This window comes from Pelobates fuscus, chromosome 3, assembly GCF_036172605.1.
Source record: "Pelobates fuscus isolate aPelFus1 chromosome 3, aPelFus1.pri, whole genome shotgun sequence".
Lineage (NCBI taxonomy): Eukaryota > Metazoa > Chordata > Amphibia > Anura > Pelobatidae > Pelobates > Pelobates fuscus.
In genome coordinates this window covers 366536826-366553925 of record NC_086319.1, presented here as the reverse complement: position 1 = coordinate 366553925, position 17100 = coordinate 366536826, and the positions used below count along the sequence as shown (strand labels likewise).

The 17100-nt window shown below is 42.2% G+C and overlaps 1 protein-coding gene across 3 annotated transcripts in view; it reads right to left on the bottom strand.

Annotated features, from left to right (window-relative positions):
- PEAK1 (pseudopodium enriched atypical kinase 1) overlaps positions 1-17100 on the bottom strand; it is a 78427-nt gene that overhangs the window by 21224 nt on the left and 40103 nt on the right. The window contains exon 1 of one of the 3 annotated variants that reach the window (XM_063449339.1): positions 15783-15831. The exons of 1 other annotated variant lie outside the window; for it this stretch is intronic. The gene's annotated coding sequence lies outside the window, so the exon portion shown is untranslated. Of the gene's footprint in view, positions 1-14666; positions 14980-15782; positions 15832-17100 lie in introns of those variants that run through there. One more of the 3 variants, XM_063449337.1, reaches the window with a different exon arrangement.

Sequence of the window (17100 nt, the reverse complement as noted above, 5' to 3'; positions counted from 1 at the left end):
TAGAACATGAAGCTTAAAGGAACACTATAGCGTTAGGAATATGTTTGTATTCCTAACGCTATAGTGTTCCTTTAAGCTTCAAGGTGAGTGCTAAAAATTTATTAAGTGACCTCCACCCTTCCCATGTAATTTTTTTTTTTTTTTTTAAATTCTTTATTTTTGTTCGTGTATGAGAAAAAGAACATTTAGGTCTACTATGCCACAACAGCTGCAGAGGACCAGTTAACAACAATTAGTAACATGACATATAGAGTACAGTACACAATTTTTTAAGTATAATACAGGATTTGACCCTGCTTGTCCAATAATGAGTACACATATGTAGGGCTGATATCTTGCTCGAGCTCAAAAATCGGTCTATTGTATCGTGATAAGTTACATGCAGTGAGTATGCGAGTAGCGATCTGTTGGAAAAACAACGTATAAAAAATATAAAAATGTAGATATTATGCCTATTAAGTTAAGTGATGCGTTGTGCTTGGTTCTATAGATTCAGGCAGAGGCATCGTATAAGTTGAGGGATCAATGTATTGTGCACGGGTTTGAACTAGGCTATACACGGATATGTGTAGCTAATGGGCGTGTGATCTCGAGTGATACTATGCTATAGGGGGGCTGTGAGCTCCTATAGGAGCCGGCAGAAGGGGCTTGTAAGGTCACTTGCATGCAAACATTTGGTGGGCAAAACGAATTATGTGAAAGTAACATGAAATAAGGGAAAGAACAGAAATACAGTTAACATCAAAAGTAATGTAGTACCACTAGAGGGGCAGTGGTTACTTCGTGTCTTAACGTCAGGCAGGATGGTATTGGAGCGTGTGTGGTATGTTCCGATAGTCCTGCCTCAGAATGCCTGTCAGTGGGGTCTGCGCTGCACACAACATTATATCTCATCATATAACAAGTTTAGAGTTTCAAAGTATAATAAAGTATAACCATAACATAGGGTATGTAGTGCCCGTGGCAATTGGCACTAGGAGCGATGAGGTCTAGACGGATCGCCGTCTCTTTAAGGGTATTATCGGGTAGGTACAGTTCAGTCATTATATCTGTGGTTGTGCAGTAACTGTCCTGAGCGTGTCTTCATGAAAGATGGGTTGCGTTCTGTTTTGAGCAGCCGGTAACTGGTGTCTCACCGTCCTTATGTTGTGGCCGTGGCATAGGCTGTCTCCTGGTTTCTCCGGGGTACAAAGGCTGTGACATTCACCGGGTCCCAATTGTGCTGTGTGTTCGTCGGTTGCTGCACGGCTTTGAGGATGGAGTCAGGTGGGAGGCCCAGGTTTCCTAGGATTGCTGCCGCATCCTCCAGTGTGTGAACCGGGTAAGAGTTCCCCTCGTGGGTTATCACCAAAGTTTGAGCTGCTCGCCACCGGTAGCTGATGGTGCGTGAGCGAAGCAGCGTTGTAAGGGGCTGCAAAGACCTACGCCACTTCAGCGTTTCCCCGGTTAGGTCAGCATAGAAAGTGAGGGAAGAGGTTTCAAATATGTAAGGTGAGTGTCCTCGTAAGGCAGTCATTACCGCCGCTTTGTCCTGTTTGGTCTGGAAGCAGACTATCAGATCCCTGGGAGCTTCTTTAGGAGCTTTCTGGGGTTTGGGTATTCTGAACATGCTTTCCAAAGTTATTAGTTTTGCCTGTTTCAGGGGCAATATTGAGCACAGGAGGCGTCTCACGAAGTGCGGTAACTCCGCGTCCGGCACCGTCTCTACCACTCCTCTGATCTTGAGGTTCATGGATCGCCTTGCGTCCTCCATGGACGTGACTTTCCGTTCCAGGGCGGTATGTTGTTCTTGCATGGACCTCAACTCAGACTGTAAGTGAGTTGTCTGTTGTTTGATGTTGTGGGAGTCTGTTTCCAGAACTCCCATGCGGCCTGTCAGGCCTTGAAGGTCGGCGCGGAGTGCGGCCACGTCCGCCTGTATGTCTCGCCGAAGGCCCGCCAGCAGCTCTTGCATGTCGGCCTTGGTTACCGGCGATGAGTCGTTTGTTATCGGGGGTGGCGCTTGGGTCACCTTAGTTCGTGGAGGGGCTTGTAGGAGGTGGACTCCAGACTCCAGAGTGTGATCATCCGAGAAGTCGGAGCTGTCATCGGGGTAAGACGCCATCTTGGCTTGTGCGTCTCCATGTGCCTGCCGCCATAAGTCCCCAATGTTCATGCCGAAGTTAGGTTTGTCAGCTTTTTGCTTTTTAGTTTTGCGCCCCATGATGTCGTGTGTGTGATCGGGGGTCCCGTAGGGTTGCTATCGCAAGTTTCTGCCGGGTTTATTGCTTATTTCTGGCCGAGTTTGTCGGAGCTCCGAGGAGATGCGACCGTTCAGGTTGGATGCTAGGCTCCGCCCCGTTCCCATGTAATTTAAAAATGTATTTTACAAAATCACTAAGCCCACCGTGCTGCCACCCAGTCTCCCTATCTGAGATCATTATGATTGATGATCTCAGCCAATCCAATGCTTCCCCATAAGGAAACATTGGGGTGCTAGCGTGCATGCAGGGCAAAGCAATGAGCTGTGCTAATCAAATGCTCGCATTGACCGGCATTTAAATGCAAACTGAGCCTTAATTGGCTTAATTGGTTCTCTAAGTCCCTCTGGTGGGTTTCAGGAAGCCAGCCACTACAGGTGTATTTTACCCTGCAATGAAAACATTGCAGTGCCATTTCTGAGAAACTGATAAAGCCACCGGGGTGTTCAGGTCAAAATCGATTCAGTGACTGAATCTATTTTACATCCGCCATTAAAATTCAAAGTATGCTGAGGCCATACAGTGGGTGTGGATCCACTGCTTCTCTTTGAGACGTATAGGATTCAATACTTCTCATGAAGAAGCAGTGGATTGGTGAATCGTGACGATCTCTATGAGAAGCATCCTAAATCTTAACGATCTCACAGTAGGAAGATCGAGTTTCAGAGAGGAGTCTCACCAAGAACTCAAGTCTCACCAAGAAAACTCAATGGTAATTTAATGGTGGCTTAGTAATTTAAACTCATAAAAAAATACATTATTATTTTTAATTAGTGGGTTCCTTTTTACTGAGCAAAGTTAAGGGCTCATGGGCAGCCCTGAGGAAGGGTTAATTGGAAGGACCGTTAGTCAGTTGTGTGTGCATATATGCCGTTTTCAAGCAGCAGCTTTTTAGGAATATAAGAGCTGCTGGGTGGTCAAAAGAAAATAAATTAAAAAAAATACTGTGATTGGTTGCTTGTTTTATTCAGCCAATCAGAATACAGATGGAATTCAAATCATGGTCAGAGACCAACAAAAATATATATATGAGGATAACTAAAATGTCAGACCACTGGTTGATGCATATTGCAGACTTCCTGGAGTGGTACAAGAAAGAGTTCTGAATCCTGAGGACGTGGCAGGTTCTGGACCTGAACATGTGGAACTGTTTTACAGACGTCACCGTCTACTGAAACTATTTTTACACTTTGTGATAGAATTCTTAAATTATAATTGCGTCACGTTTTATTTCTGGTACAGCTGTCATTGTGACAGCAATAATTTTACACACAGATACTACTGAAATCCAGCCCCTGGCCTTCTGCTGGATAAGGAGGAAATGTACTTCCTGCATTACTGTCTAAAATCCATCCAAGTTATGAGTGTCTCTCTCTTCTCCTCCTTGCAGCTTTATTGATACCTCAAGAGACACTCAAAGCACAATAGCCCTAGAATTCACTGTAAATATATACAACACAATATATTTGTATTTAATTCACAGAGCTGTTAGGTGTGCATGCAAACAGGTCAAAAATATCCCAGTATTTATGCAAGAAAGATACAATTAGTGTTTCACCATTTCATTCTTGGGTCTTGTGGCCATTATTGTCTAACTTGCTGGTACTCATTTTATTGGCCTTGGAAGGAGGAATGTCGGAGTGAAATAGAAATTATTTTTCAATTCAGCTAATTAGGCTTAAAATTTGCAACCCTCTGGTCACTCCTGCAGTTCCAGTTTTAGTAAATATTCTTGTTAGAGATTACTGGCATGGAATCCATTTATATAAAGGATTTGTATAAATTAATTTAAACTTATAAAATCCATTTAAATAATAATTTCCCTTTTATAGATATCTTGTTTCTAAAGAAACCAATCCTAATATTTTATTAGTAGAATATTCCAACACCCCATTTGTCTATTTGGCTGAATATCAGTGGACCCTCCAAAAATCCCAAAATGGGCTTGCTTTTATGGTTGTCGCAATCATTTTGTAACAAGTCAGTAATGCCTGTCGCTATCGTTAGTGATGACCAGTGTTAACCTGTCACAAAGGTTTAGAGACAGGTAATTAGTGGGAGCCAAAAGTTTTAACTCCCACAGAGAACAACAGGAGACACCAAATGCTAACTAATGCCTGGTTCCCAGCTGCCTCATATAGTTGTAAAGCAGAAAGGAGAAGTTAATGGATGTGCTTTCAATACATCATGCATTAAAATATATATATATATTTATTTCATATTTAAGTATAATTGAGCACTAAACCCTACATTTGAGCATGGTGTACATAAATTATAATAAATACAATTTAAAAGTTTGGTAAGTCAGGTGTATGGAAACAAGAAGGGCAACTTGCACAGAAGGGCAACTTGCACTCTTTTATTGTGTACTGGTGGAGATGCTATGACAATAAATAGGACATTTTATATTCTTCAGGATATATATATCTAAAACGTAAATGTTGTAGTCCACTTCTCCACATCCGGAGTATCGAAGGTTGCAGTAATTGGTAGTCAGTAACAGTGGAGATGGATATAAGTATTGTGCAGATATTAAAGGGACACTATAGTCACCCAAACAACATTAGCTTAACCCCTTAAGGACCAAACTTCTGTTATAAAGGGGAATCGTGACATGTCACACATGTCATGTGTCCTTAAGGAGTTAAAGAAGCAGTTTTGGTGTAAAGATCATGCCCCTGCAGCCTCACTGCTCAATTCTTCCTTTAGGAGTTAAATCACTTTGTTTATGCAACCCTAGCCACACCTCCCTGCATGTGACTTGCACAGCCTTCCTTAACATTTCCTGTAAAAAGTTATCTAATGTTTACACTTCCTTTATTGCAAATTCTTCTTAATCTAGATTTTTTTTTTTTTATCCCTGCAGAAGCCCCATGTGTGTAATTAAAGTTCAATTTACAAAGCAGGAGATAAAAACTTTTAAAGTAAGTTACATCTGATTGAAAATGAAACCAATTTTTGTTTTCAGGCAGGCTGTGTAAGTCACAACCAGGGGTGATTTGGCGAGGGCTGCATGGCCAGAAACAAAAGTGATTTAACTCCTAAATTGCAGAGAAGTGAGCAGTGAGACTTCAGAGGCATGATCTATACTGTACACAAAAAAAACTGCTTTATTAAGCAAAAGTTGTTTTGGTGACTATAGTGGCCCTTTAAACACAAGTAATGACCATGCATACTGGTCCATATTCTTTTTGCCGCAAAACATCTACCAGCTGTTGGTATTTACAGTTGCTTTTCACTGACAAGAATGGAAACGCGTTACCAACTGCTACAAAAATCCATGCCATATCATAACATGGAAACTACAGTTTGTACTGCACATTTATGATGACACCTGCTAATTACTTAATGGTCCATAACTACATACAACTTTTTATTTTCAGGCAACTGATTTTGAAAAATAGGCTATGCACTTAAAACACCACTGCGTTTCACATTCTGCTTGCTGCCAGAAACATTTGAAAGCTGATTAAACTTGAGTGACGCTGTAATAGCAATGCATTAAGATGAAAGCAGCATCTTTATAGATCCATTAAAAGCAGTTTAAATTGATGTCATTAAGGCTCTGGTTGGGGGAGTGTAGATTTAGGCTAGGGGGCTGCAGAATTAAGCAAAATTCCTCATCTCTAATTATAACTTGCACGACTTTTTAATCAGCATTATAAAGTTGCTGCAATGACACTAACCTTTAGAAGGTTAAAATTTTAGAGAAAATACTAGATTCAATGACTACATCGCAGTACTAAGCAGCAAGTGGCTAATGATTTTGTATCGAGGTGGCAACCAAAGTTCCAGTTTAAGAACGATAAACAGCTTTTCTACATGGGAAGTATATACATGGTAAATCGGACTTTAAGCTCGGAACCGCTGCAAGCTGGGGACCACTTTACATTATGGGGAGCATGTGGCCAGTGTGCCTTCCAATTGGCAGCGGCCTGAACAGCACTGACTGCAAATGTGCCAAGAGCCCATTGACTCAGCTATATCGCAAAACACATACATCGTGAGGAGCATGACGCCTACCTCGCACACTGCTAAAACTGACATTATTCAATATGTATAAATGGAGGAGCCAACAACCCCCTCAAACAAAGTTCTGGCCAATCTCTTCATCTCGAAAGGTATAAGAGAAAGATGTACCAGACTCCCTCTCACTAGCTGTGCAATGTATTCAGAACAAAAATACAGCGTAATACAATAGTGCCAGTATTCTCTACACACAACTCCAGCACAGCTCCGCCATCCTGCTCCCACTCACTATTTGTCCATCACCCTCTATATAAGGACACTATGCCATCCTGCTCCTAGTCATTATTTGTTCATCACGCTCTCTATATAAGGACACTATACCATCCTGCTCCCAATCATTATTTGTCCATCACGCGCTCTATATAAGGACACTATACCATCCTGCTCCCAATCATTATTTGTCCATCACACTCTCTATATAAGCACACTATGCCATACTGCTCCCAGTCATTATTTGTCCATCACGCTCTCTATATAAGGACACTATGCCCTCCTGCTCCTAGTCATTATTTGTCCATCGCGCTCTCTATATAAGGACACTATACCATCCTGCTCCCAATCATTATTTGTCCATCGCTCTCTATATAAGGACACTATACCATCCTGCTCCTAGTCATTATTTGTCCATCGCGCTCTCTCTATAAGGACACTATACCATCCTGCTCCCAATCATTATTTGTCCATCGCTCTCTATATAAGGACACTATACCATCCTGCTCCCACTCATTATTTGTCCATCGCGCTCTCTATATAAGCACACTATACCATCCTGCTCCCACTCATTATTTGTCCATCGCGCTCTCTATATAAGGACACTATGCCCTCCTGCTCCTAGTCATTATTTGTCCTCGCTCTCTATATAAGCACACTATACCATCCTGCTCCTAGTCATTATTTGTCCATCGCGCTCTCTATATAAGGACACTATGCCATCCTGCTCCCAGTCATTATTTGGTCTTCTCGCTCTCTATATAAGGACACTATGCCATCCTGCTCCTAGTCATTATTTGTCCATCACGCTCTCTATATAAGCACACTATACCATCCTGCTCCCACTCATTATTTGTCCATTGCGCTCTCTATATAAGGACACTATGCCCTCCTGCTCCTAGTCATTATTTGTCCTCGCTCTCTATATAAGGACACTATGCCATCCTGCTCCTAGTCATTATTTGTCCATCACGCTCTCTATATAAGCACACTATACCATCCTGCTCCCAGTCATTATTTGGTCTTCTCGCTCTCTATATAAGGACACTATGCCATCCTGCTCCTAGTCATTATTTGTCCTCGCTCTCTATATAAGCACACTATACCATCCTGCTCCTAGTCATTATTTGTCCATCGCGCTCTCTATATAAGCACACTATACCATCCTGCTCCCAGTCATTATTTGTCCATCACGCTCTCTATATAAGCACACTATACCATCCTGCTCCCAGTCATTATTTGTCCATCACGCTCTCTATATAAGCACACTATACCATCCTGCTCCCACTCATTATTTGTCCATCGCGCTCTCTATATAAGGACACTATGCCATCCTGCTCCTAGTCATTATTTGTCCATCACGCTCTCTATATAAGGACACTATGCCATCCTGCTCCTAGTCATTATTTGTCCATCACGCTCTCTATATAAGCACACTATACCATCCTGCTCCCAGTCATTATTTGGTCTTCTCGCTCTCTATATAAGGACACTATGCCATCCTGCTCCTAGTCATTATTTGTCCATCACGCTCTCTATATAAGCACACTATACCATCCTGCTCCCAGTCATTATTTGTCCATCACGCTCTCTATATAAGGACACTATACCATCCTGCTCCCAGTCATTATTTGTCCATCGCGCTCTCTATATAAGCACACTATACCATCCTGCTCCTAGTCATTATTTGTCCATCGCGCTCTCTATATAAGCACACTATACCATCCTGCTCCTAGTCATTATTTGTCCATCGCGCTCTCTATATAAGGACACTATACCATCCTGCTCCCAGTCATTATTTGTCCATCGCGCTCTCTATATAAGGACACTATGCCATCCTGCTCCCAGTCATTATTTGTCCATCGCGCTCTCTATATAAGCACACTATGCCATCCTGCTCCCAGTCATTATTTGTCCATCGCGCTCTCTATATAAGGACACTATACCATCCTGCTCCCAGTCATTATTTGTCCATCGCGCTCTCTATATAAGGACACTATGCCATCCTGCTCCCAGTCATTATTTGTCCATCGCGCTCTCTATATAAGCACACAATGCCATCCTGCTCCTAGTCATTATTTGTCCATCGCGCTCTCTATATAAGGACACTATACCATCCTGCTCCCAGTCGTTATTTGTCCATCGCGCTCTCTATATAAGGACACTATGCCATCCTGCTCCCAGTCATTATTTGTCCATCGCGCTCTCTATATAAGCACACTATGCCATCCTGCTCCCAGTCATTATTTGTCCATCGCGCTCTCTATATAAGGACACTATGCCATCCTGCTCCTAGTCATTATTTGTCCATCGCGCTCTCTATATAAGGACACTATGCCATCCTGCTCCTAGTCATTATTTGTCCATCGCGCTCTCTATATAAGCACACTATGCCATCCTGCTCCCAGTCATTATTTGTCCATCGCGCTCTCTATATAAGGACACTATGCCATCCTGCTCCTAGTCATTATTTGTCCATCGCGCTCTCTATATAAGGACACTATGCCATCCTGCTCCTAGTCATTATTTGTCCATCACGCTCTCTATATAAGCACACTATACCATCCTGCTCCTAGTCATTATTTGTCCATCGCGCTCTCTATATAAGGACACTATACCATCCTGCTCCCAGTCATTATTTGTCCATCGCGCTCTCTATATAAGGACACTATGCCATCCTGCTCCTAGTCATTATTTGTCCATCGCGCTCTCTATATAAGGACACTATGCCATCCTGCTCCTAGTCATTATTTGTCCATCGCGCTCTCTATATAAGCACACTATGCCATCCTGCTCCCAGTCATTATTTGTCCATCGCGCTCTCTATATAAGCACACTATACCATCCTGCTCCCAGTCATTATTTGTCCATCGCGCTCTCTATATAAGGACACTATGCCCTCCTGCTCCTAGTCATTATTTGTCCATCACGCTCTCTATACAAGGACACTATGCCATCCTGCTCCCAGTCATTATTTGTCCATCGCGCTCTCTATATAAGGACACTATACCATCCTGCTCCCAGTCATTATTTGTCCATCACGCTCTCTATATAAGGACACTATGCCATACTGCTCCCAGTCATTATTTGTCCATCACACTCTCTATACAAGGACACTATGCCATCCTGCTCCCAGTCATTATTTGTCCATCGCGCTCTCTATATAAGGACACTATACCATCCTGCTCCCAGTCATTATTTGTCCATCGCGCTCTCTATATAAGCACACTATACCATCCTGCTCCCAGTCATTATTTGTCCATCGCGCTCTCTATATAAGGACACTATGCCCTCCTGCTCCTAGTCATTATTTGTCCATCACGCTCTCTATATAAGGACACTATGCCATCCTGCTCCCAGTCATTATTTGGTCTTCTCGCTCTCTATATAAGGACACTATACCATCCTGCTCCCAGTCATTATTTGTCCATCACGCTCTCTATATAAGGACACTATGCCATCCTGCTCCCAGTCATTATTTGGTCTTCTCGCTCTCTATATAAGGACACTATGCCATCCTGCTCCCAGTCATTATTTGGTCTTCTCGCTCTCTATATAAGGACACTATGCCATCCTGCTCCTAGTCATTATTTGTCCATCACGCTCTCTATATAAGGACACTATGCCATCCTGCTCCCAGTCATTATTTGGTCTTCTCGCTCTCTATATAAGTACACTATGCCATCCTGCCCCTAGTCATTATTTGTCCATCGCGCTCTCTATATAAGGACGCTAGACAACGCCAAAATATCCTTGTCCTCCAAGATGCTCTGCAGCATCTTAACTTGCCTCCAGTTTTGCCTAGTTTTCGCAGTGTGAGCCCTAGCACCCCCTCACTGCTCCGTCCATTCCTACTTATGTTCATTAAGATTCCCTTCACGACAGCAAACAAGTAGCAACATAGTAATCACTCCGTTCATCATGTTCAAGTTGACAGCCTCCCAGAAAGCTCAGCAGATCCCCACCAATTCCATCTTTATTTAATTCCTGTCCGTTGCAGCTTTGCCTCGTCAGCTGTTCTTTACTACGAATTTCCTTTCCATTCAGCGAGGAAGGAAGACATTAAGGGTCTGGACCAGGGAATAACCCTTCCACCTCTACGTCCTGCCTCTGAATCACACATGGGTGTGAATACGACAACTCCCCCGCCAGAGACCTTCAGACTATCACTACTTTGAATTAACCCTTATTTTGACGAAATGTAATCAACATTGCCCACTTAAAGCTCGCCTAACAGAGACATGTTAACCCCTTGATGACTTCTCACGCTGTCAAACAACTACAAATACAGTATAATAGCCCCTCGATGACAGCACATGTACAGCATTCCTTCAATCCCCTTAAAAAAAACAAAAAAAAAACTAATTGGTTCATTCAGTATGTCATCTGCGGCCGAACATCAACGAATTAGCTCCTGTCCACAGAGGCATTTAATTCACAGGCAGCAGAACACACGATGTTCATATAAAGGCATTACAATGTATTTCCATTTGTCTCAATAGGAAAACTTTAGGATATTTATTTAACCCCTTAAGGACACATGACATGATTCCCTTTTATTCCAGAAGTTTGGTCCTTTAGGGGTTAAACATCTAATACAGAGACAATAAGATACAGGAGTACTAACCGGGCTAACTCATGGTGGGACGCTCAGCAACTTGTTGCCCCTGGTGAAATGGAGAACTTCAGTCACTATTCGTCATCTCCTGCTATTCCGCCTGCACCCTCATTAAAATAGTTATGTGTCCAAGAGTGTTTTTGTTCTTTTTTCAGGGACAAACAGATGTTGGTTATTTTTTAACTGTAAGTAAAAACCAACTACCAGGTGTACTAAAACAGGTCTAGTGCAGGTAATTTTATCTGTAGCCATACTTTTTTGGCAGACAAATCCTTTAGAAACACAAGTATTCCTTCCCTGTTAGAACAAGCATAGGAGTATATAACTTTTAGGATACATTGATCTTTATACCAACCAACAATGGCTGCTGGTATGAAACTAAGATAAGACAGAAAGGTGCTGTGTTAGGGACACAATGTGCTCCCAATGGGCAGAACGACAATAACAATGGGCATTGCATTTTTTTTTTATATTTAAGACAACATAGTTAAAAACAAAACAGAGAGAATGGCCCCAGGACCAGCGTTCCAGATTGATCCATGGCCAGTGAGTTGGGATGCTTACATATTAGCACCAGGTAAGATACCCAATAGAGACATCGTTAAAATTCTCTCCTGCTCCTGATTCACAGGCATCAGGACACATACCTCTCAATCCTAAGACAAAGACGTCAAAGGTAAGTACCTGTCTCTTGTTTTTCAAATAGACATAAGACACATGTCTCATATCCTAGTAACAGGCAGAAATTAGGAAAAACTAGTTTTCTGTTTTACAAGTCATTAAAACAGATACCTCGCCCTATTCTGTAATACACAGACACCAAAACACACACGTTTATCATATTCTCCTAATACTCAGAATCTATAGTCACCGTCTCCCAACAATTAAATCTATAACATCGCTACAATGACTCTCCACCTTTTAATTTTGATATTTTCAAAAAGAATTACACAACTAGTTGCTTCGATTACTTGCATTTTCTGTACACAGTGCTGCACAGCAAGCAGCTTAGGGTTTTAGTATTCTGATGGGCACCTTAAAAAAAGCTCAAATCGTGTGCCACATACACATCACAACCACCTAATACATCAACCTCACTTAACTCTCCATGGTCACATACGGTGTTATCCTCCTAATAGACATGCATAGCGATCAATACCTGTCCTTTACTTGTAATACACAGATAGCAAAACGCAAACGTCTCCTATGCTCCTAAAACAAAGAAATGGGACACTATAATGTCACCATTTATACACGAATAGAAGTTGTAACTCTAAAGCACGAGACACATACAGGGCACACATCTTCCCCATCATTCGAACACATATATAATGAAACAGATATATAGCACCTACTCCGAGTAAAGATTAATAACAAGACAAAAACCAGCATACATAGAATCTACCTCCCAACTACTCAATATAAACACAAGGCACATCGGTTGCACTCCCGGCATATTCTCTTTCTATAATATATGAACACATACCTCCCATCTAAAGGTAATGCACAGAAATCATTCATGTATTCTTTGTGAGATCCTTTTCAAACATCAGCATATGATGGCACATTCCAAAGTAACATCTTGTGTCTCAGATAGGTCACAGGGGAAGCCATGCTCTCCCACTGCAGTACAAGTACTTGTATGGCATATCCTAGCAGTGACAGATGCCACGCAAGTTAACACATCTCTCCGATCAGCTCCTTCACAGTGTTTTGGCTGAGAATTATGGTAGTTGCAGTCAACAACTGTGGTGTTTGTTAGGTTTTAGGATAGAATTTTGAGTAAGGTTGAAGGTTATGAGGGTAGGATTACAGGCCGGGGTTAGCAAACAGGTTATCTGAGTTAATGATTATTGGTCATGGGAACAATATTTAGAGAGCAAGGTTTAGTTGGATTAATAGTAAAATATTAGTTATTCAAGGGGTACTGGACATTGGAGGGTATTCCCAGAACTTCCTTGCACAGTATTGTAACTTGCAACTAGCATCATGCAGATCTGACCTAAAGGATGATAGGCATTGTAGTCCACAGCATCTTAAGTGCTGCATGTTTACAATCTCTGATGAGTTAAGGATGCAGTGGTCACCCACAGCATGCGTGCGAAACTCACAGGTAGAACGATAACTCTGATATGTACTTAACTGCACTGGGCTACAGTGATAATATGATATACAGTTTGCATAGCAATGTGCACTTACAAATGGCAATGATGCTGCTAAACCATTTATTTTAACGCATGTCTAAACAAATTCGCTCAAACATTGGTAAAACTATCCGTCCTTCCCAGCGCAGACACATCCTGCAACTGGCAGTCTTTGGGAAAATGGGGGTTTATTCACTACATAGTGAATTCTAGCAGACTGGAAATAAAATTGCTAAATTAGGGCAAAACATGCAGATTTTTTTTTTTTTTCAACTCAGATGTACAGCCTAGCTATTTTAGACTAAACGTTATAATTCACTACATTTCAATGTTTAGCGAATAAACCTGGTAGTTTCATTTGGTTCAATTTAATAAAGAGACATTCTTATATCTTCCCCTAGCCGACTATATCCAGTTCTTAGAACTTACCTTTCGCCTGCAAATTCACACCTACCAGGACACATACCCGTCAAACATTCTCCTATCAGATCAGGAACATACAGACATCACTTCTAACCACCCACTCCTACCTTACGCACAGACAGCTGGATATGTACTTCTCTCCATCTCCTAATAGAATCGCATAATCTCTTAACAAGAAAAGCACATCTGGATACATTCATGTCATTCCAGACACCAGGATGCATTTTAGTCTCATCTATGTTTAATAAATAACAAGGCGCATTCCTCCTAATGCAAATACACCATAAACAGGGAGATTTTAACAGACACTGTACATTTCTGCCAGATCTACACAGAACATGCCTGTTCACGTGTGCCTTGTATGTGACAGCGGGCTACATTTTGTATGTCTGTACGAGCATTACTGTCAACTGTGTCTCCTAAGTTTGATAGCGCGCAGCATGCTTCTGTGACAGAGCCCAGATTGTGATTCAGTGTGTGTGTGTCGGTCCAGCCTCTCCGTCTCTCAGGCCTGGGAAGAGTTACAGGAATGCTGGCTATGTCTAGGGGGTGAGACTGGGAGCAGGGAAAGTATGTGCTATTTACAGGACAATATGGGGGGGGGAGGAGGCTCACCACCCAGTCACAGATCCACAGAACATCTATTACTAAACTTTACATGGAGACAATTGTTCCATTACCCTCTCTCCCACGGCAGATACCTACAGAAAATCCCTCCATTAACCTTGCTCTGCCCGACAGACCCACACATAGACATGTCAGCCTTAAATTAACCCTTCACAGACCAGAGAACTACAGTGCATTGCTCCATAAATCACCCCCACCCCAGTGCCCAATATTTCTATTTATCATTGCATTAATAAGCCACCGCCTGTTACACTTACAAAGCATTGCTTCATTAACCCTTTCACTGCCTGGCCCTGCATTGTTTCCAAATACCATCATTTGTCTCTCCCCCCCACCCCCCTCCTTGTATAAATCCTTTTCAAACAAGGCACTCACCAACATATGTCGCGTTTAGCAGATCTGTCTCTGATGAACGGTGAGGATGCACTGCAATGTTGAATATGCATGTGAGAGAGCTATCTCTGTGTGATACAAATGTGTGTGCCAGAACGGTCTGTGTGTGACATCTGTGCCTGACAGTTGTGTGTGATTCTGCCTCCGGAGTCTCAGTGATTCTGGGAGACCTCTGTGTGTCAGGGTGCTGTATGGTGCAGGCTGTGTTGTGTGTCAGATCCGTGCTGCGTGTGATTTGTGTATGGCCTGTCTGTGTGTGTCTGAGTGCCAGTGTGCGTGTGTGTGTGTGTGTCTGTCTCTCACTTTCTCTGTCTATCTGGTTCTCCCCCTGCAGGCAATGTTCAGACTAGCAAGCAAGCCATTTCCTGAAGGAGGAAGGCACACATTTCTATCTCATACACACATGTATAACACTGATGCACAGACATTGCAAAACAAGAATAGCACAAAATGCACCGATCGCAGAAACACAGATTATTCCAACACTGATTGAGGCATAGCTACAATGTTATACACTGTGCAGCAGCTACATACAAAATGTTAATGTGGGATTTATACAGACAGGTGCAATGTTAGGGGACAGCTGCATGATACTCACACAGAGACCCCCATCTACTATCCTTTTCAGGGTGTAACTTCAAACGCATCATCCTTATCCAAAATCTTTTATTCATCCCCCGCCCCACGCCCATTCTTCTTCCTTCAGCAACCTCTGCTACCCCTGCACTTACTACATCTCACACATAGCAGTCACTACACCTCTTCCAGACTCAGTAATCTCTCTCTCTTGTAATGACAGTCACAAAAGCATCGCTATTATTCTATAGCTTTTTTTTAAATCATTTTTTCACATAGCTTCCAATAACATTCCTGAACTGAAACAGGAAAAATAGCACACCCCTTGAAACCAGGATACATCTGCAGAATTGCCAATCATGGGATTTACAAAACAGGCAGAACCCCTGACTCAGCATTCAGTGCCCGCTCTCTTAAGAGTTGTCAGTGGCACAGAGGGTCCGCCACGTCTGTGACTGTCACCGTGTGCCCCTACTTGAATGGGCGATAGCCAAGATTGTTAAATGGAAAGAGTTTTGATACCTTTAAAAATTATTCCTCGAAGAAGCGAAGCAAATCGTCCGTCTCAAAGAAACAAAGCCTGGTAGCTGAGAAATTTCAGCATCTAAGACTAGGACGATAATGGCATTCCTGTCTTACACAAAGCACAGATTGCCTAACATTGAACACCACAGAAAGGGGGGGTTGATCCCAAGGGGCGGATGTTATTCCAGCCGATCATACGATCCCTGGGGGATCCCCAGCCCATTACAGATAGGTCCTCTTCCACTACTAATGGATGGCTCGTACAAGGCCATATTAAACTCTTCCGCTAGGATGGGAAGCTAAGGAACAATCATCTCGCAATTAGAAAACCATTTAACATGCAGAGACCCTAACACAGAGAACCAGCTTGTAAATAAAGGGAAAGGAGCACATTAATGAGCGAGGTTGACAAAGCCCTTAAAACAGGTATAGATAGGCACCTGAGCAAACAAAGCCCCTCTCCCCTGCACAATAAAGAGACTACTCGGACAGGCCTCCGTACACAGATAATGTGTTTTATTGGTCAGATTGAGAGTACCGCTACTCTCCTATACTAAGGAACAAAAGATTTTATTACTAAACTGTATTGTGACTTCCAGAGTTACCCACAAATGAACATGATATGAAATAAACCCCTAAAAATCAGACCTGGTTTCAAAAATAAAGAAAAAAAAGCCATGCTTTACTTAACGAGATCTAAAAATAGTGAGGTGGGTGCTTGAATCCATTGAAGGGTTTATTTAATGAATTGCAAAATGTATCCAAAAATGAACAATATCTGTAAAAATTCTATAAAAAATCAGCTCAGCTATGGTTACAGCTCCCACCGCGAGCCAGAAATCTCATATAGTTTCAAAACAAACATACCAGTGTGTGAAATGTAAAGCTCCAGAGTACAGAAAGAAATTCTCACAAAGTCACCAAATTCAGTAACCCAGCTTTGTGCTAGAAAACAATAACTTTCTATAGAGATCTAGAAAACTGGACCCATGGCAGAAGATATCAAAACTCTAAGCATGCAATATCTAGAAGTCCCCCATGCACCCCAGAAAAATGACACGAAGAAATTGCACCCAGTCGTAAGGTAAAATATAAATAAATGTATTGTCCACCGCAGAGATCCAAAACAGACATCAAACCAGCTGCGGAGAACAGGCTGCACAATGTAAATAAGAGAACGCTTATTTACTTAAAATACAGACCAAGAAAATTACATACAAATCAAATAGTAAAGGGATGCGTCTAGCATACCTCCCAAACATCCCTATGTAAGAGGGACAGTCCCTTCGTATACAGGAACTGTCCCTTGTTCTAG